The 7,607-nt window shown below is 43.0% G+C and overlaps 1 long non-coding RNA gene across 2 annotated transcripts; it reads left to right on the forward strand.

Moving 5' to 3' along the window:
• The first annotated feature begins 5,478 nt into the window (after positions 1–5,478).
• LOC306664947 lies at positions 5,479–6,539 on the forward strand. 2 transcript variants are annotated; one of them, XR_013764871.1, is made up of 4 exons: positions 5,479–5,614; positions 5,895–5,979; positions 6,230–6,369; positions 6,518–6,539. It is a non-coding gene; the product is annotated as an uncharacterized lncRNA (long non-coding RNA). The 2 variants fall into 2 exon arrangements; XR_013764872.1 differs by having other exon boundaries at positions 6,230–6,533.
• The last annotated feature ends 1,068 nt before the right edge of the window (positions 6,540–7,607 follow it).

Here is a 7,607-nt window from a genome sequence, read left to right on the forward strand (position 1 = left end):
ATACAAGCTGTGGTTTGTTATTTGTTTATAGGGACATGAATCCAACAATCATTGCTCTTTGTTGGACTAATGTTTACCACTTGCAGCTCTTTCCTTCTTTCCCTAAATGGAAATGCCCTCTATGAGGCGAAAGCCCAGCACATTCCAGTGAAATGAATCTCCCTAATTTTTTCAGCAACTTCTGTGGCAGGGTTGAATAAAGGCCTAATTTCTACTCTCACTCCTGGTTCTAGTTTGCTTCTTAGTTCAGCTGTCTCCCTAGAGGGACTGGAGCAGCTCCATTTGGGGCTGGCCTTACTCTGTGTCTGATTTTCATCGTACCAAAGTCAAAGTTAAAGTCAAATGTGTATTTTCACTAACAAAATAGTCATTCATTATAAGCCTCCAACTGGAGGCCTAGTGCATAAATGGAAGAAGTGAAAATAAGGTTTTGAACAGTGTCCTAGGGCCTATTTGAGCAATACCACCTGTAATGGTTCAAGTGTGTCCCCCAAAAGTTCATGTGTTGGAAACTTAATTCTTCAATGCATCAATGCTGGAAGATGGGACCTAGTGAGAAGTATTTGGGTCATGGGTTTGGAGCCCTCATGAAGGAATTAATGTCTTTCTCACAAGAATGAATTAGCTATTTTTGGGGTTCCATCTACTTTTCTCTCTTCTGAATACTCCCTCTTACCCTTCTGTTTTTGCACCATGAGTCAAAGTAGCATGAGACCCTCAAAACACAACAGCTGCATGTGACTGCCTGATCTTGAACTTCCCAACCCCCAGAACCTTAAGCCAAAGTAAACCTATTTTTAAAAATTATCCAGTCTCACATATTCTGTTACAGCAGCAGAAAATGGATTAAGACACTACCAATTTCCACTTCTCTTCCCAAACAGACCTGAATAGAATGTGTCACAATAACAGCCTATCTTTGGTTGAGACAGTTTTCAGAAATGCTATGAGAAGACTACTAATTAATTGCAGAAATGAATTCTGGTGGTCATTTGATCATACTTCGAGAATCATCAGATTTGAAAGAACATCAAGGAATACCATCCAAGCAATACTGACTGAATCTAACTCTTCTTGTATTGCCCCTGTTTTCTGCTTTCATTTTTATTTTCTGTGGAATAAAGGTAACACTGACCTGGCTCTAAGTAAAAAGAACTAACAAGGAGAAATAACATTAGTCTCATCATGCACTGGTGAAACTTGAATAAAAAATACTGTATGAGACCTCCCACTGTGAGAGTGAAATAAAAAAGCAGAATAATCCCATCTGACATTTTCGTTTTGGTTGTGTGAATGTCACCTTTTGACATATATGCCCAAATGTCAATGACCTTCTTAATGAGGCCCTCTATAGGGTTGGGTTCCTGATCTCCATGTTTATGAAACATAATTCCGACTCCCATTTCCTCCTATCCCTACAGGACTCTTTTTCATTTCCTCGAACATCCCAAGCACTTACCACAGTGCCTGGAGCATTACTATTTGTCGAATTGATAGTATTGGAGATTGAGATTAATGGAGAGATTCTGCCTGTGCTTTTGTCTGAACTATAAAGTGCGTGCACTCTGGACCTGTGGGTAGCAGGTGTTAGTTTTCTGTCACTATACCAAACAACTATATCAAGACATAGAAATGTTTTATTTGGCTTGTAGTTTTGGTGGTTCCAGTCCATGATCTGTTGGTCCTATTGCTTTACACGTGTGATGAAGCAGCACATCATGGCAGAAGTGCATGGTGGAGCAAAATCACTCACCTCATGACAAAGGAGCAAAAAGAGAGGAAGAGGAGGGGGTGGAGGTCCCACAATCCTCTTCAAAGTCATGCCCCAAATGACCAAAAACACCTCCCACTAAGCCCTGCCTTTTAAAGGTCCATCACCTCCCAAAAGGGACTCACTCGGACCAAGACTTTGCCCCATGGACCTTTGGGAAACATTCCAGATCCAAGCTATAGCATCAGTGAAACAGAGAGAGATCTGGAGAGGGGAACGTGAGCTGGCTGCCACTGATTCTGTCGCTCCTGCTACCAGTACTTTCCCAGACCAAGCTGCAAACCTCTTTTTCTTTGAATAAATTCTTTTCTCTGTGCTTAAACTAGCTCCAGGGTGTTAACCTAAGGTCACACGGAAAACCTGGGAGCAGAGATGGTAAAAGTCTAGGTGCGATTAACAGAAAAAAATGGGTCACTCACTACCAGCAGTCATGGAACTAAAATGGGTTGTGGTCGAGGGAAACTGCAGTGAGTTAGCCATGACCCACCCATTTTTCTCCCACTGGTCTGAACTCACAAGCGTGTTCCGACAGTGATATATGGTCACTGGCTCAGCACTGTGGGGACGTGACATGGTTAAATAATAAAACCCCATTTTTCACAGAGATACTTGATGATGTTGTACAGGAAGATCATGGAACCCATATTAGAGCATGGACATATCAAATGGACATTTTTGTTTTGTTCTCCCACCATGAAGTAGAGACCAATAAATATCTTTCACACCACCATAGCACCATGGAGGCACTTAAGACAGATTATAGCATGGTTAGAGCAGAAACTTGGACAAGAAGCTGCAATATCATGCATGTAGACTGTGGTCCTGCTAATCAGTCATTGGTGGTAGGCTTCTTTGTAAAGGATTCCACAAGTGAGGGAATGCCCTGTGTTCTGTGTTTTTAAGAATTAACTTATTGAGCTACTGCTGATGAAGTTTTGGTATTTCGACTCTGAACTTTGAGCATTTACAAGACAACTCATAATTTTCTGCAGTTAATATTAAATACACCATTAAAAAGAAGCACACAGTGGTGTGGAACACAAAGAATTCAGATGACAAAAGAAAAATTCCAGACAGAACCAGGATGAAGGCATGTCCCCAAGTCACGCCTGACTTAGTATTTCACCAGTACTAATGAGAAGCTGTAATAGCTGGCTGGTTTTGCTAAGCTAGACTGCAATATCGGCCAACCCTGCAGCCTCAGGGACTCACACCAAGCAACATTTATTTTTCACCATTGGCGGCTGTAGATTCTTCCGTAGCTTTCTGACCCACCTCCATATAACACCATTCATCCTTCCCACTCAGGTCCAGACTAAAGGAGCAAGGAGCAGTTCCTTTCTGGGACATGCTGTTCTCATGGAAGAGGGCAGAGAGAAGGCAGAACCTATGCATGGCTCTTAAAGTTCTGCTCACAGCAGCATCCCCACTTCCCACTCACATTTTATTGACCAAAACAAGTCACATGACCAAGCCCACCTTCAGTGGAGCAGGAAGTTCAATCTCCCAGACAGACCCCTAGGGTAGAGTCAGGTAAGGCAGGAATATTTTGATAGTAATATAGTATAGCAGTGATATGGCTGTATATCTAGACCCACATCTTCTATCAATAACAGTCTAATCCATATGTAAAATGCTTAAGTTAATTTTAAGAAAACAATTTATAGTCACACTACAAAAAGTGGGCTCAATCATTTCTTTCTTTCTCTTTTTCTTTTCTTCCTTCCCCACCCCCTTTTCTTTTGGTACCAGAGAGTGAACCCAGGGACACTCAACCACTGAGCCACATCCCAAGACCTTGTTTAAACTTTTGAATCTTGAGACAGGGTTTCTTTAAGTTGCTTAGAGCCTTAATAAGTTGCTGAGGATGGCTTTGAACTTGTGATCCAACAGCCCCAGTCTCCTAAGCTGCTGGTTTATAGGCCTGCACCACCTCACCCCGTGGGTTCAGTCTTGTCTAATTGATACTTTTGTGGCGCTCGGACTTGGGTATTGGAGACTCTCTTAGCTGGAACTGCAGGCAGGATTCTCAAAGTGGGAAAATGATTTCAGTGGTATCCCTCAGAGAAGTGTTTCTCAAAGTGTGGTCCCTCTTCTACATGTAGCAGAATGACCTAGAATACAGGTTGAACATGCAGATTTCTTGCCTCAGTCCTAGACCGACTGAATTGTAGTTTTAAGGGTGGGGACTGGGAATGTGCATTTAACTAGCATTCTGGGTGATTCTGATATGGACGAGCTATTGAGAATTGCCACTCTAGTCTTTACTAGAGCTCACTCCTGTCAGAATGCATTGTTCTGGATGTTCAAACCATCAGCTACTCTCAGTAGCCCTGATTCTCAGGGCTGCCTCAAGCAGGAGCCACTGTGCACTTTTACACCCCTGGGCCATGGGTCCAGGCAGGCCATGGGATTTCCTGACAGGTCAAGCAGAAGAAGGTACTTTCTATGGGATGGTTCCTAATGAGGGCCTGTATCCCTCCTTCAAACACATTTTAGTTTATATAGTTTACCATTTTTCTTGTAAATCAACATCTGCGAATCATTTTATTTGTCTATTTTTAGAAACAAAGTGTGACTACATTGAACAATGTTCTCATAAAAAAAATCCTCTTGTAATAATAACGATTGTTTTAAAACTTGTATTTTTAACTGTAGTTCTTCAACAATGTACAGTTGGACACAGATCTGTGAGGGCAACTTAATTGTAAGTTTCCATACCTGATTTTTGTGAGGTTTTCATTTGATTAAATATTTCAGTTTCTGATAATAAAAGTGAAATTTAAAAGTTTATATTCTGACTGGGCTCTGCTTATGATTTTCCAGGGTTGCTTTAAAGTGAAAGCAGTGTTTCATCCAGGATGGTTTAGTTTTAGAGTTCTGTTCAGTGACCTCTGCTGCCTCTTGGGTCATTGAATTTGATAGAGTTCCACTTCCAAATGAAAGCTTTCTGCTCTTGTGGTGCCATCACTGGGCCTGGTCTAGCACCCAGGTAACCTAAGCTGCCCAGGAGCTGCCAGCTCATTTCAGGACAGCTCCAGCCCCTGTCAGTGTACATGGTGAGAAGGGCATGGGCAACGGGAGAGGAAGGAGAATTGCCATGCGGGTACTCACCTTGCCTGGGAGCCCTTCAAACACCCTCAGAGTACAAGTTCTTGTTGGGCTGCTCAGCTCAGTTTTCCCAGAGGCTCTAGCTCAGCACCATTTTCTGGGGGAGGGGACATTTGGTAAAGGTCTGTTCTGCTATTCACACTGCATACAGGAATTTTCTCCTCAACACCAAACACTGAGATTTTAAGTGTTATTTTCAAGTTACTTCCTGCCTTTTTGAAGTCATGTCTAGTCGAAATGAGGAGAAGACAATTTATTGCAAAGTTCAGTTGAGGGGAAAGAGGGAAAGGGGGTGGGAAGAAGGAAGGATGAGGAGGAAGAGGAAGGTTTGAAAAGAAGGGTGGGGAGGAAGGGGAAAGAGACAGATGGAAAGAAAGACAGGAGGAGAGCGGGGAAGGAATAGATCCCAGTGAGACAGGGAGAGAGGAAGGAAGGGAGGGAGAGAGGGAGGGAGGGAGGAAGGAAGGAAGAGTGGAAGGAAGGAGGGAGGGAGGGAGGAAAGAGGAAGGAAAAGAGGTAGGACATTTCCGCTCTGCTCAGCCTTAGTGGTCTTTGCTGTGCTAACCTGGCCTCATTATGCCTGTCCACTAAATCCAGACATTCACATTTCTGTGTCTCTTCAATGCTGGGCTCTCTTTCCTGTGGCTCCTAAATTCTGCAAGTTGAGCACAGCCAGATCCATGTCACAAGATGAAAACCAGCATGCCCAAGGGACTTCTGGATCTCCGGGAGGTTGGCACTGAAAAGAGAAAGGGCGGCGTGAAGTCTAAACTCAACCATGGTTGTCATGAAATTGTCGTGAGGCTTGCTCCCTGGAAAGGACAGGCTGCCTTTTGTGCTGACCGCAGAGCGGCAGCTCATTAGCGTGGCATCAGGCTGGCCATGCGAGTGGCAGAGACGCCGTGCCAATGCAAGGCGCTGCTTTTCATACAGCTAATGGAGACTTAATTGAGTTTCTTGGGATTAGAATGTTTCAATTTTGCCTTATAAAAATATTCCATTCTGGTTTCAGGCAGAGCATGAGTGCAGAAAAGCTGTGAGGTTCGAGCTGCCAGATCTCTTGCATTCCTGTTATTGTCTGTAATTTCTAAAGACTAGTAAGTAGACATGGCACTTTACAAATACACAAAGACAAGGGCCTGGCCTTCGGTCAGAAAAACACAACCCAAATGAAAATAATCCAAGCAGAAGCGGTAACAGACGGTTTGTGGGGGAGGGCACCGGCTTTGGAGAGCTAAGTTGAAAGTATTTCTGTTTTTGTTTTTGTTTTGAAATGGAAGTGATGGGGGAGGGAAGGAGGTTGCGGTGGCTGCATCCCAAAATTTGTTCCGTGTTTAATCTTTCCAGGCTCCTGGTCTCAGGAGGTCACTGGATTCAAAAGCCAAGTTATTCAAGCTGACCCCTCCCCCTGCAAGGAACTGCTTTCTATGGCAGTCAGCTCCTTTTCTCTGATGGCTTTGTGGCTGACCTCAGCTCCCCAGACAAGTGTAGGCTTAAATAAGATAATTGCTTTCTAAGGCACTATGCCTCCCTTGTAGAAAAGCTTCTGGAACAGAGAGCGCAACACCTCTGCTGGGAGGGGACCACACCTGAAGTCACATTCCCTAATCTGTTGTTTCACTTGCCTTCTTCCAGAAAGCTCTCCGGACTTCGACTGTGCAGTTAACTTCTAGAATCAGGCCAGCTACTCTGTACTGTGGCACAGTCAGTTCATCCAAGACACATTTTTATGAAAACCTCAAGTTATAACCCACATATGGTGGCAGATCATTATCCTAAGACTCTAAATTGAACCAGTTATATAGTTGGAGGTGGATCTATCATAATCTGGAAAACTTTTCTTTTACTGGTCTATTTTAACAAGTGTAGGGAGGAAATAAATCTCAAAAAGCATAAACTGTTTTACATTTTGAATTGAACTTTGATAAAAATGGAAATCCTCCAAAAGAAAGCAATGCTGCCAAAGAAGGAAGGAAAGATGCAGAGAGAAATAAAGGAGAAAAATGTGGAAATAAAGAGGTTCTGTTCTTGCTTTTACATTTCCTGATTTACTTCAGTGAAAAAGGCAGGATGCACAATTATAACAGAGATACAATTCCTAATGGGAGAGAGACAATCACAGAGATAGACAGAGAGGGACAGAGGCAGGGAGAGAAGTAAACACATAAAATGAGATGGATTAAATAGATCTCAGTGATTATCTCTGGGAATTAGGATTACAGGTCACTTTTATTTTGCCTTGGGGTCATCCAAATTCTCTGTGATGACCATGTTTTTCTTTAACCAAAATCAATTTTTAAAAAAATGTTTAAAGGTATTCTGATTCCCAATGCAGTGATCTTCACCTGAGTCTGAGCACACACAAGCAGACAGAGTTCGTGGCTGTTGGAGAGAGAGTTCCTACATGTCTTAGGGCACCTTTAGACCCAAGAGAACAGGAGCTTGCTCACATGTTCTCACACATTTTGCATACAGCTCACAGATAGACATAAAGACTTTTCCAGGCTAAATATGTTTTAGCAGTTCCTACATGTGAGGCTGCAGTAACAGATGACACTGTGTTCTTGAGTGTTGACCTATTGCAAATTTTATCATCACCATCAGCAGACACCATCTACAAGGTCAATCATAAATGATGCGTTGCTTTACGCCTTCTGTGCACTGCATAACATGACGTTGGCCTGCTATGGAGGATGCTGGGATGACCCTGGTTCTGGGTTTTAAC

This window comes from Sciurus vulgaris (genome assembly GCF_902686455.1).
Source record: "Sciurus vulgaris genome assembly, chromosome: 6".
In the NCBI taxonomy this organism is placed as follows: domain Eukaryota; kingdom Metazoa; phylum Chordata; class Mammalia; order Rodentia; family Sciuridae; genus Sciurus; species Sciurus vulgaris.